The sequence below is a fragment of the Sinohyriopsis cumingii genome, chromosome 4 (genome assembly GCF_028554795.1).
Source record: "Sinohyriopsis cumingii isolate HCF-2022 chromosome 4, ASM2855479v2, whole genome shotgun sequence".
NCBI lineage: Eukaryota > Metazoa > Mollusca > Bivalvia > Unionida > Unionidae > Sinohyriopsis > Sinohyriopsis cumingii.
Genome location: NC_142964.1, coordinates 141,879,296 through 141,894,404, shown reverse-complemented (window position 1 = coordinate 141,894,404; position 15,109 = coordinate 141,879,296).

The following is a 15,109-nucleotide window of genomic DNA, read 5'->3' as shown; positions in this document are numbered from 1 at the left end:
CTCTGATCACTTTTGGTATTTGTGTGTATCGCTGTGTAACATAAATCACATCAGTGTTTTTATGTCTGCCGCGTGAAAAAATTCTGGCAGGATTTGATTGCTTGTCCAGCATCACACCATCGTATACAACTAAATTATTAATAAATCCGTCTAAAACATCAACGCTCGGCGCTTCATCAATATCGGTTATAAACTCTATAACATCATTATCTTCGTCCAGTGATCTTGCGTTTTCATTGAAATCTTTAAGTACATCATAACATCGTTGATCATCAACTGATGGTGCTACCAAATATAACTTATCCCATTTTAGCCATCTCATTATCAAATTAAGTAATAATTGCGTCTTACCAGATCCAGATGGACCTATTATTATCATTCTGATCGAATTTGGCAACGCAGGATGGTGTTTAACTGGCTCTTGTTTTCGTGTCGCTGAGAAATCAATTATATCCATATATAAATAATATGAATCTATATTGTTTACGTTGTAGAGTTAAAACTCCAACTAATGATCTATCTACGGTTACAACAAATAATGCGAGAATAGCATATGGTGGAAAGTGTGCAGTATGTAACAGAAAAAAGTTTTCGTTTTTACCCAGAAAAGATGGTGGTGATATTGCTAAATTAAGGTCAAATTTCCCAGGAACCCCATGGGCTAAATACCCTGGAGATAAACATCTACCAGGATATAATTATTGTGGTCAGGGTACACGACTTGATATCAGGCTTGACAATCAGGATCAACCAAAACCAGGTGTGTATCCCATAAATGATATTGATAAAGCATGTCACGTTCATGATGTGGCTTATAAAAATAAAGATCTACAACATAGGCATATTGCAGATGTGAAGTTGATTCATTCGCTAGATTCCATAAAAAATAAAAATATCAGAGAATCATTAGCTAATTGGTTAGTAAAATCTGCGATGAAAGGTAAACTCGTATTAGGGGCTGGTAATTAATTATAAATGGAATCAATTTATTATAGTCCAAGGGGATACTGGAGGGGTAAAGCAGCAATTAGTAAACTCGCTGATGCAGAAGCAGTTAAACATTCTACTGTTAAAGCGTGGTTATCCAAACAAGCAATATAGCAAATTTACCTACCATCACCGAAACGAATTCTGTACGCGTATTTCGATGCTAGTGTTCCTAATGAGGTTCATCAAGCAGATATTCTGTTTTTACCTTATGATACGATTAAAGTACGCAGACGTCAAATAACACACAAATAAGCGTTAACTGTCATTGACGTTGCAAGTAGATATAAAGAGGCAGAACCATTATCAACGAAAACATCATCTGAAGTAGCCGATGCGTTTGAACGAATTTATCAACGAGAACCATTACGATGGCCACAACTATTACAGGTTGATCCTGGCAAAGAATTTCTTGGTCCAGTATCATCGTTGATGAAGCAACATAATGTCAAAATCAGACGAGGACACACTGCAATTCATCGTGATCAGGCAATTGTTGAACGATTTAATCGAACACTTGCTGAGCGGTTATTTGGATATCACTACGCGAAAGAATTTATTCAAGATAAAAGATCTCGCGAATGGGTTGCAAGATTACCAAGTGTGATAGCCGCGTTAAATAATGAGATTACTCGAACAACCAATATGAAACCATTAACGCAATTACCAAAAAAATATAACTGTACAACGACGTGATTTTTCAACACAGCCAGTACTGGGTAATGTGACCGTAAGATATTTATATGAACGAGGTGAACTTGAAGGTGGTAAAAAAAGAGCGACTGATCCTATTTGGAGTATTACGACACACAAGATATCTAACATAACAAGATCCACTGGTAGACCAGCAATTTACAGACTAGATTCAACTGCTCCTCAACGTGGATTTGTACGTGAACAACTACAAATAATTCCCGAGGACACTCAATTACCACCGCAATCACTTAACTAGCACTCCTAAGTCGATTACACTCAAGACAGGTCAACATCGTGTTTTCTCGTGTATGGCCAAGATGGTTATCTTTCCTATCTACGGTAAATTGTCTTGGATCATTTTTCAGATACCGCCATAACATTATACATTTACAACTCGCACAGTGATTATTCTGCTGTTATTTCAGCGTATTAATAAATTCAACGTCAAGATTAAAATCACGTTTATTTTTTTTTATCACATTGATTATAACCAGCTAATTTTTTTCTTATTATGTCACCGTCAACATCATCATCATTGATCACTGACACGTCCAGGACAATCCTTCGTAGTTAAGATATTCTTCTAACTCTAGATACTGCGAGATAAACCAAATTTGACCACTCGATACGATCATCGACGATCCAAACAACTGTATCAGAGATAGTTAATCCTTGAGATGAATGAATCGTCATTGCGTATCCTAGCGTCCACGGGGATTTATTTGGTTTTAGCGCATCCTCAACAACATTGACATAGACTGCGACAATATCATTCAACACTAAATTCTGTTTCTCGGTCTGTCCTGGTATATCAACGTCAATATTCTGCCGTCGCGTGTCTGCTGGTCGATAACATAACGGCACTGGCAACATTGGAAACTTTTCTCGTTGTAACTGAAACAATTCCCGTTGAAGTGTGTCTCTGACTATCCTTCTACTTGCAACTATCAAATCGTTTAGTCTCCACGCGCGCAAAAAGTCTTTCATGGGTGTTTCTGAAATCACTTCACGCATTACTTCACACTGAATTTTATTTGGTCGCAGTCTGATTAATTTTTTAAACTCCCTTAATTCTGGATCAAGTGCTCTATGATCATCAGTCACTTCTTCGAAGTGGTCAACAAAATCTTTCAGCCAATCATGTGGAGATGGTCCAACAAAAGGTGGTGGTTGACCGTGATCGCCACACATTTTCACAGAAGTATTTCTTGTTAATAACCAATCAAGAAATGTTTTTAATGTTTCTAACGGTACTGTACATATTTCATCCCAAACGATAATCATCGGAATATATTTCTCACCCATCCTCGATGAAGTCCATGCATCACCCTTCCATCGAAAGAAGCTGTGATAAGTACACGATTGCACTCCTCGTTGTTTCATCTCTCGTGCGAGTCTAAGTGTAGGAGTTAAAACGATCATATCTGAATTCTGAAATAATTCGATTGCTCGGGTCGTCTTACCAGAACCACCTGGTCCTTTCAGATAAACCGTTTTATTTCTGGTTATTGGATCGTACACCGATGGTGCAGAAGATAGCTTTAATGTTTGATATTTTTTACAATAAATATCTTTGATCGTAACATCAGCGGATTCGGAATAATGGAGTATGTTTTCTTTTTTTATTCTCCACGAACCCCACTGTGCACAAGTATCGAAATGTAGTTGTTCTAACAATCCTGAATATTTTTATTGATATAAAACGAGTCCGTGGCAACTATGACAGCGAGTGTAGAAACCTTATTTATCATCGATAATAGATTTATTGAAACATATGCGAGTATCGATGATCTTAAATGAGTATACTGAGGTGACTCACCGTCCATGTAGCTCACGATTGTGCCTAGTTTAGTTCCATTTGACAAGAAAGCTATTTCTCGACTTATAAACGTGTTTTTCTTCATTGTATCATCGATTATAAAATCTAACTCAGCATCGTCCATGATCAATCTTATACAATGTCGTTTATGATCGTATGATCCTCCTTGAGTGAACTTGCCAATTATTTTTCTGCCAAGATCTTTCGTAATTTTATTCTCGTAATCTGTTTTATCCGGGTTTTCATCATCAGAATATAGTTTTTTGTTGTGGTAACCAAACTTCGGTTTGTTTCCGATATGATATAATTGCTTCGCTGATCGTCAGTGATATTAACATCGCACAATCAAGCATATATCTTAACAGTACTATTGGTGCCCACATTTTTTCTGAAAAATGTTAGCAAACCAAATATAACAAATTGGATGAAGTCCCATAGCAAACTCGAATGCCTCGATACGAGCGAATACAGTCAGGTCAAAATCCGGTAATGGTCCATTTATTGATACTCGTGTCATTTCATGCGTCGGATGACCGAATCGCTCAAAGTACACAGAACAATCTCTGTACCCGAGAAAACTTCCGGGATAACACGCGACCATATCAACCGAAATAACATCTCTGTGATCGTATATAGTATTCCATAATCCACTGTGTCCGTATTCGACACAATTGGATATTATGTCATCGAGAAAATCAAATCTAGTTGGCTTCCACGAATTTTTCTTTCTAGCAAAATGAGCCGCAACTGACGGAACAGTAAAACAGTTGCTCAATAGTTCATCAGTATCATCAGTATATTGCAGTGCAAGATTTTTCATTTTCTCGTAGAGAAGATCTTTTCGATAAATAACGCCATTAGGTCGTACAAACTGATCAAATTTATTTTTTTCTTCCACGCAAGAACTCTGAAATAACCATATTGACACAGCATCGCCTTTACTTATTTCGTTAATAAAATCAAACATGTCTCCGCGGTCAATTTTAACAGTTCGATTTCGTGGAAACACTGTTACTGCGCTGGTCCATGCATGCGCGTTATGATCAATAATTTCGATCGAAGCTCCTTTTGATTTATATTTTGATTCAAACAATATTTCTCCTGTTATCGTCGCTACGATTATTGGGAACTTTAGTTTTTTTCCTAACTCAGCCACATCTTTGACTGACGCCCCGGTATCTTTAACCAGTTCTCCCCACCTGTTTATTATTTTACGTCTTTTATCCGTTAAGCTGTTTCCACGAGTCGAAACTGTAAAATGTTCTGTTACTCGTTCAGCCACACAGTTTATTTTTGAAAATTTCATCGGCGCCAGTTTATCAACGTTGGGTTTTTCATTTATCACATAGATTCCATAAATAACAGCGGTCACAGGATACGCTCGCTCATAATATGGTTCGTCAATGCCAGTCAATAGACCTGGTTTGGAATCTTTACTTAGTACGACAGTTTTATCACCCTTGTGTACAGGGTCATATTTGTCACGGATAATCCAATTACCTGTTTCTGTTAGCACGACAAATTTTATTCTAAAAAGATATTTGCGATTATCAATATAGTTAATGATAATTGCTGCTCGTTCGTCATTCATCGTAACGTCGATGACACGGTTGCGTATAATCTTGAACGTTGACCATACATGAGATGCACCATCTGTGTGAAATTCTTTCATGGTGCCGTGAATTTTATTAATCAAGCTTTTATTTTTCGGATCAACCAGATCTCGCATCGGTAGGTCGGGAGATATTCTGTCGAGATTAAATTTATCTGCGCTCCAGGGCTTGATTCGGTATAATCTATCGAACTCGCTCATATTATATTTTAAACAAGTATTTAAATGAAAAATATTATATATAATGTCTCAATGCAAATGGTTGATGATCGGTTTATTGACTCGCTATAATAAATCCTGTAAAAACGAATTTTGCGGACAACACTTGCAGAGCGTTCACCGTGGAAGCTTAGGACCAATACCGTGCCTGCGTTGTGGTGCTGGAGTACGAGGAAAAACACAATTATGTGCTCGCTGTGGTGGTAAGCGATACAGGAAACTTAAAAGATATTATGATAAAAAAAATAATGACAGTGACAGATCTATAAAATCCGTAGAGGATTATTTAAATAAATTCTCAGACAATTTATGATTTAAACAAATAATATTATTATATAAATGGAGCAAAATATGAACGAGTTTGTGAAGCATCCTATAATAACGAAATATGAATCAAATAGTAATGGTTTGATCAGAAATTGCAGGTTGCAGAGACCAGTTGGTGTTATTAGTAATACTGGTTATCTCCAGTTTAGTGCTGGGAATAAAAGATATTATTGTCATCGTTTCATATTCGAATGTTTCTTTGGGGTGATTAAAGACGGTCTTGTGATCGATCATAATAACGGAATCAAACTTAATAATAATTTACCTAATCTTCAGGCTATCACACAAAGCGAGAACTCTGCACGGGGAGGGACAGGTAAATATGAAAAAAAAACAGTTGCAAAGAGAGCGATTAAATCTGTCAATGTAGAGACCGGCGACGAGATGATATTTCAGTCAATGAACGCGGCTGGAAAATATTCTCATATTAACTCGCGTATGGTAAAATATGTTGCAGATAAGAGAACGAAATGATCATTTTCATACCGGTTTGGAAACTGGATTTCGTTCTCTTATATTCCATTGGTGTTAGATACAGATAACTCTGCCGCAATTGTGCAAAAGTCAATGATGGAGATAAATCGTCAAATTACGTCGAATTATATTTATTAACTACTTATTTAATATTTGGATCTATAGTATACGAGCAGACAACTTATCTGAAGAAGGGGGATAACTCCGTTGAGCAACCCATGTAATTGAGTTACTTACCTTTGACCGTGTCACGGATCCGCGTACGTGTTTACGATCGTAAGCGGAAAATTGCTGTAATACATCTATTTCAAATTTGCGATGCATTCACGCATGTCAGTTAACCATCTACGTCGTAATTAATACTCGTACAAGGATATTTATGGTTTCTAACTTACAAACAGAAAAAATAACTGCAGTTACATTGTATAATAGTAGATCCGTTGCAGAGATACATATCATTTTGATGATGCGGAAAAATCCCAGAAAAAACTCCCCCCAATTATGGGTTTTCCCGGATACATGTACCATTTTGATGATGCGGAAAAACTCCCCAATTATGGGTTTTCCCGGAGATATTTGGTGGCGCTCACCAGATAATATGTACTTTTGAGAGAGTGACATATGTAAGGTGAAGTAGTTCGCATTTAAAACATGCACAGTGGAGAGAATGTTGGCATATCTCTATGCTACATTAATGTAATGTGGATGATATTTCTTTTGGATATTGTACTTTTGGAAATTTTGCATGACTTAAGCACACTGCTAACTAAAGTGACTGCTCCCTTGTGTTAAAAAATCAGTCTGAATTAGTCTAAAGTACACTATACATAGCAGCTATTAAAATAGGGAAAATGAATTTTACCAGACTAGACAATACCAGCTTCTGAAAGTGCAATGAATGAATTACCAAATATATAAAATGTAAAAAAAGTTATCAGCTCTTTTTTATACAATTGACCTCTGAAGTTCAGGAAGTGAAAATGACCAAGTGGAGCTAGCACTTTTTTGAAAGGTGCACATTTGAAGTAAGGCCAAGCTGTATACTCTATAACCCATAGTACACCTATCAATCATACACCAAAATAAAGGGAATTAAAGGTGCTTTGCATTATACCTAAGATATACAAGGTCTTTTATAAATAGCCAGTATAACCAGTGAGGAAAGCCGGGGAAATTCTTTTCCTTTAAAATCCTAACCCTATGCAAAATGCGAAACTGTATAGCGCCACCTTTATCATTTTGATGATGCGGAAAGCCCCCCAGAAAAAGTTCCCCAATTATGGGGTTTTCCGGGTTGCTCCACTATATATACTGGCCTTATACGTTGTGTTTTTTCCTCTAAACTTGCTAGTGTGCGGTGGCAGACTAGGAGTTATGGGGCCGCCTCTAAACTTGCTAGGCTGTGGTGGCAATCTAGAAGTTATGGGTTTAATGTTGTGTTTTGCCTCTAAACTTGCTAGTGTGCGGTGGCAGACTAGGAATTATGGGGTTGTACTGTCTTTATATGTATCCTTGAACTTGCTAGGCTGCGGTGGCAGACTAGGAGTTATGGGATTTATATGTATCCTCTAAACTTACTAGAATGCGATGGCAATCTAGGAGTTTATATGGGGATTTATGCCCTTGAACTCGTAGATTGCGGTGGCAAGCTACGAGTTCTGGGTTGTGCTGTCCTTTGTGCCCTTGAAGTCGTAGAATGCGGTGGCAAGCTACGAGTTCTGGGCTGCTCACCAAATACACCCTCTTGAGCCTCTAGGCCGTTGTTTGACGGGTTAGGGGCTCTCATAGGGGGTTGTGTTTCGTGTGCCCAGTGAACTCGTAGAATGCGATGGCAAGCTACGAGTTCTGGGTTGTGCTGTCCTTGTGTATCCTCGAATGTGATGGCAAACTAGAAGTTTATTTTGTTTTGTTAATATAAAAATAGAATAATAAACTTTGTTGTTGTTGTTGTGGGGTTTAACGCCATTTTTCAGCACGATAGGCTATACATGGCGGCCAGTATTAATGGTGGAGGAAGAACCCGGAAAACCCCGGAAAGAACCACCGACCCACGAGAAGCTACTGGCAGGCTTTCTCACATGCCCACATTGGCTGAATCTTAGACTCGAACCGCCGCAGACAGAGGTGAGATGGCAGTGATCCGTAACGAAGAGCGCTTTAGACCACTCGGCCACTCGGGGCCCCTGAATAATAAACTACATATCAGAATAAAAAATATTTCTGAATATAATAATTATTGCAGCACTGGTTGATTTATATGATTTTAAGTACCAACCACCCCATCAGAGTTAACAAACTGATTGATTTACATGATTTTAAGTACTAACCACCCCATCAGAATTAACAAAATGATTGATTTGCACAATTTTAAGTACCAACAACCCCATCAGAATTAACAAACTGATTGATTTACATGATTTTTTTTACCCCAATAATAATAAAATATTTCAGAATAAAATATTTCTGAATATTTTTTGTAGTATTTTTTTTTACAAAACCGATCAATTTGCATAATTTTGAGTACCCATAAGAATTAACAAACTGATCAATTTACATGATTTTGAGTACCAACTACCCCATCAGAATTAACAAACTTATCGATTTGTACCAAACCACCCCATCAATTTCTGAATAAATAAAATATTTCTGAAAAATCATTAAGATTTCACATACAGATTCACTATCAATTCCTCTCCCCTCAGGTCAATTAAGTGTCCAAGGTGGTCAGTTAGTTTAAAATTTATTCGTGTTAACATATTATGATACCGCAGATAAACAGGATTGGTTGGTACTTGCACGATCAAATCCCCAGGGGGTACTTGTGGTGTGAACGTATATAAAATGTATCCTTGTTGAGCCTGATTTGATTTTCCAAGATCTATTTGATAGCTGCCATCGATCACATCACAGACGAGATTAACCGCGATTGTCGATGTTATATTAACTACTCCCGGTGAAACATGTCTGCCGCCGCCGTATGGATCGTTATCATGTTTGAAAACAAGCGGAGGTGGGGCTATTTTTCTCCATGATTCGATGATTTTAGGAAAGTTTTCATTGATAAGATCGTTGAATGATTTTACTATTTCGTCCATATTAAATCCTGGTATTACAAATGTTGGTAATTGTTGTTCAGTTATTTTGTAATGATTGAGAAACAGTTGTTTAAGGGTCATTGTTGTACGTAGTTCTATATCATCACCAGAGAGAATCATATTCCAAATGATAGTTTTATTGATGTATCTAAGATCAGATATAACCTGATTTAGATGTTTTATCGTCTCAACGATTTGTTGTTTCACATCATCGCTGTAGTATTTTGTGATGTCAGAAAAGAAATTTCGTAGTTTCTTCATTGATTGTCTAAATTCAGAATTAACAGGATCGAAATATGACTGAATAAATCCTTCATCGATGATTGGATTCATTTTATCATCATAGGCACGCAAATGTCCTATTATTTCAGGAAGCTGTTCACCATCAGGAGCAGTAGTAATTAGGATAATTCCAGTCTGTCTCCACGGGTATTTGCCTCGATATTTTGGAGTTGTCATAAATTTCTTTTCATTTACTATAAAATCATCCCGATGTGGTTCTGGTGGTCCATGATATTCTGGCGGGATTTCAGGCCAACCTAGTACTGATCTTATCGATGATTGATAAATATCAACGGCGTAATCAGGTGAATGTATTTCAATCGTTGCTGATAGTGTCGGCTCATGAACTTTAATTGATATGTTTGCTTCTTTTCCCGTTATTGATTTTATTCTACGCGCAAATTCTTCATTAATCTCTTCAATCTCATAACTGCCAGTTGGTATTCCAACAACGACCCAGTCAGGTGTTCCATCATCTTTATTTTTATTAGCAAATACAAGCGAATTATTTGTTGGTGTATCATTAAATGATTTCGATCTGATATTTGGCCAACTGTGATATACTCGTAATTGTGCTAGTGCAATTTCTTTTACTGGAATCGCAGTTGGAAAACTGACGTTAAATTCAGGATTAATCGAACTTACTGAGATCATCGCTGTTTTCAGCGGAGTTGTGTTTGTCACGATCTGTTGGAGTAGCTCTAGTGATGTCATTATTTAATATATTTGTGCCTTTAATACCAGCACAGCTGTATATTTTAATCATTTCTGTAAACTCAAAATCAGATATAATTCCATCATTAAGACCTGCTGATAACAACGAAGATAACTTCGAGTATGCTGCCGTCGCCGTGTGCAACTTTATCATGTAATCGGATAATTTTTTTATTCGTGCAAGTACTTATCTGTTTTTTCAATGATATTGAGCACACATGTAATTGATGTTGTAGCTGAAATACAGATTGTTACGGCTACTGGCGCCATCATTGTTGTCGTTGATAATAATACACCGGTGGACACAACAACAACAGCGGATACTGAATAAACGATTACGTCAACGATAACTAGTCGTCGTCGATATTTCTTTATTTTTACCGTATATTGTTCGACTCGATTTTTTATGTTCGTTTGCCATTCACGTGCTTGATTGTACCTGTACGATGCTGAGGTACTCATTATATTTTATACAGTAACCAATTGACGTGTTTCAGCTACAAATTCTAGACACCACCAGAAAGATGTTGCGGTTAATTTCTTATCAGCTGCTTCGAGAATAAATATTTCTTCGTTTCCGCTATTTAATATGATAGACACAACTCCAGAAAACTTGTCGGTGGAATGACGCCATGGGGTACGTTGTGAAAATCTCGAATTTTGCAGCACTGAACACAGACAGCCTGTACACGCCAGTGACTGTTGCGGTATATTTGATAGTTTTATTTTGCTGTGACCATGTTGCGAATCCAGATGACACCGTGCATACGATATTGGTAATATGCCCGGAAGTTACTCCGGCTCGAATTTTAATCAGACTTATTTTGTTAACGATATCAGGAATTCCACGCACGACATCTTCTAATGTTTTTTTAGTTGCATCTAGGTTAGTTTTGATATCAGAAAGTTTTATGTCAACGGCGTGCGGAGTGCCGAAGAATTTATCTGTAGATTCATCGGTTTTTTGAAAATTTCTTCGAAATCTTCCAAAAGCGCCTACGTGCACATCATGCTCGGCCAGCAACGTGGATAATGTACCATCTACGGTGTTGTAGTTGACGTCAACGTACTTTTTTGTTGCGGCATCTTCGTCGGATGTTGCATCTCTTAACACTACTATCTTGTTTCCGTTCATGCTAAGTTCACCTGTCATTGTGTCGCCGGTGTTTTTCACGCGATTAGCAACACTTTTTGCAATTTCATCTCTGATAGTTGTAATCGATATACTTGAATCCCTGATTCTATCGCCGTCAGTAAATATAGGAATGTTATCCGTGACCGCACCGAGTACTCGTCGAACTATATCATTTCATTTGATATTGTTCGTTTTTAGTTTTCCGTATCGGTCCTGAAAAATAACAACCTCATCTGGGTCAACTCCAGTCAGGTTCATAATATCAGCGAGCTCATCTTTAGTCGCGTACTTCGACAAATCAATGTCGGATTTTTTTTTCTTACTGGTAGAAGAAGATCTTCCGTAAATATCAACCATTATAATTTAAGATCTGTTTAAAACGAAGCGGTTACTTGTATAATCATGCAGGACTTTATGAGGTGCCGCGGAGGACTTTGATATAGCGTCAAGTACATTAATTACTTCACTGCCGCATATTGGCGGATCAGTCATTGTTTGTGTTGGTAGCGTTGAATACCAAACCGCTGCGTGAAGTGGCGCGACATACTTGATAAACTCACGAGGTGGAGCTAACCCGTACGAATCGAAATAAACGATTCCACGTGGATCAATTGCGTATGCGGTCCAATGAGTACCAGGTCCTGAAATACATCGAGATTAATAATACCTGTTTCAGCGCTGTTTGGTCGGTCCGGCAATTGATCTCGCATAAAAACACCTCTAAAGTTTTTTATTTTTAGTTGTTTAACAGCATCAAGTAAATCAAAATTTGATGCTGGAATAATTAACAAAGTGATCCTGGAAGCCTCAGACCTTTTCCCCAACGAGATCCCGGTAATCTTAATCCGGTCCCTCTTTTTTTTAATCCTCGCCCTGTTGCTTTCTTTAGAGCCATTCCAGCAGCGGTTCCAACAGCACCTAATGCGGCTGCTTTTGCTACGGCAGGTGCCGCTGCGGCAATTAATGCTGGAATAGCCGCGAGAAGTGAAAAATACCGTCTGTTTTGATTGAGTCTTTAACCGCACCCGCAGAGAGATTAAGTTTGACGCCTGTCTTTGATTGTTTAGCGCTGTTGAAATGTTTAAGTTGACGTTCTGATAATGATAATTTATTTTGACCACCCGTGATCTGATCTCGCTTTAGTGATAATTTCATTCCTCAATTTTTTGCTGAATTTGATTGAAGGTTTTTAATCTGACCAGGAGTCAGACTGACACTAACGTGATGATATGGCATTTTATGATAATACTCGTGTTTTTAAATAACATGATTAAAGATTTTCCACTGGTGCATCAATAACCCTCATTCGACCACTACCACCTTCAAGTAACATCGCTTTGTCACTGAGTATGACCGCGATTGCTCTGTAGAAGGCACCACCACCTGGCGGGTCATTAACACGAGCTCGAAAGTGTATATCAACGACAGATTGCTTGGATAAATCAAGATGCTCCAGCGAAAAGTAATAAATCGGATACAGATTTGTAAAATCTAACTGTGATATTTGCAGCCCAGTATCCACATTTTGATCACGTCCCATAAATGACATCAAACAATGATATGCACGCGCTACGTGATTTTGATTAAAATTTAACAATATATCTTCAGCTGGTTCTTGATGTCCATTTATCCACAAGGAAACTTCATCAACTCCAAGTTTGTCAAATATCATATGTGAACGTTCTTGACTATTCGTCCGATCATTATTTTGCAGCGCAATAAAAATATGTCGTGGCGCAGAAACACCTTGCTGTGATGCTATATTCCATATGAATAAACCATTAACGTTACTTTGAACAGCATCTGTGGTTATTGTTAACCATGATAGCAATGATTTACCGCCTTGATCCGTAAAAGAGAGTAATTTTTGTTCTTCAGCAATAGATGGAATCATTACTGGCATCCACAATGAAAGTTTCGTTATATTTACTTTACCAGTATCAGCAACACCAACACCTCGCCAGATTGCATCATTATCATCACCTTTTCTTACTAGCACAACTGTGTGTTTAGCTCCAAAGATGACCTTTCTAACATTTCTGCATAATCCAAAGATGTGAGACAATGGAATCGCACACGAAAAACTTCTACGGTCACCATTTTAACATCGATCGTCGTGATAAAAATCCTAAGTTGTAAGTTGCACTAACACTTCCTATAATATCAAAAACATCAGCTGGTCTGGCTGCATATTCAGGACCATCAGCAACTGGTTGTGGATCAGATGCAGTATTTCGTGGTGTCCGTATTTTATTATATTGAACATGATCGGCGTTGTTGGTAGTATCCTTAGCAAACATCATTGTTGGACCGGCTGATCTTGTGTAATCATCAGAATATCTCGCTAGACCAATTATTTTTGTAGCAACATCAACATCCTTCTGAATTGATTCAATATTTTTTCCATCAATCATGTATGTGGCGCTATCAAACAGCGCCATAATCCCGTTGTTGACAAAACCAACTCGCAAATTGGCATCATATGGCGTATCAGCACATTCGTTACAAGTTCACCTTCTACTTCAATAAACGCCTCAGCGGGCAAGAAATATCTACTTGTATCCTGAACCTGTAATTCGATTCTCCCCCGCTGATTTGGTTGTCTTGCGTCATAGGAATAAAATTGATAATCGCGTCCTGATTCATCTTTGAGGACTGGTGCATCCATGTCAAATGCTGGGTCGGACATACGCTTGAACATTTTATTATAATTACTAATTTTCCAAATGGTGATCTAAATTATCGTTGAAGACCACTTCCCGCCATTAAATTTGCAGTTATATTTCTTTCTGCTTCTTCAGATAATTCCGCTAGTTTTTGATATGCGGCTTGATTTATTATTTTACTGACATTTCCAGGCGTAACTTCAGTGCTGGCCAGTTTCATTGGTTGCTGCTGTTTTCTTCGTACTAATCGAGCTAGTCTGTCCTTGACAGTCGAGAACGCTTTACTGGCAAGATTACCAATAGCGCCAGGACTTTTATTACGAACAGCCTCAATAGCCTTCATCCCTAATTGTTTTGCAATCGGTATTGCTTTTGGAGCCATCCTTCTAAATAGACCCTGAACAACATCACCAAGTCCATCTCCGTAAATTGTTTTGTAATTTGGCAGTCATGAGTTTACTACCCTGACCATGATCGGTCTACGTTGAGCAGTGTGTATAATCATTTTATATACTGATTAATTAATTGTTTAGTCGCTGTGATAATCATCGGCAATTTCTTCAATAAGAGAACGATAAATGCTGCGATCCATAATACCGCCTTGAAATAATCTTCGACAAATATCAGATATTTCATTAACAATTTCTGAAGAATTGTTTCCAGCTCGTTTTCCTCCAATCAGTATTTCTAGTCGTTCTACGTCAGAAAGAACACTGTTAGGACAGGCAATAAGACCACTCCCCAAACCGCTTCCAGTAGCGCCAGGAGGATCATCAAGATCTTCTTTTTTATAATCTTTTTTACTTAATAAAAGGGACAATTTCTTTTTCCGCTCAGTCTCTCTCTCTCAATCAATTCTTCTTTTTTTTTTGTCTCGCTCTTTCTTTTTCTTGTTCCATTTCTGCCAGCCCCCCGTTCCCTTTCTCTTTTCAACTCTTTAATTGACTCCCGCCTCGTTGGAGAAGATTGTTGTTGTTCTATCTGTTGCAGAGGTGAAGGAAGCTGATAGTAAGGCTCTTGCTGGGGGGATTGCGGTGGAGAAGATTGTTGTTGTTTTGCTTGTTCCAGTGTCTCTCTATAAAG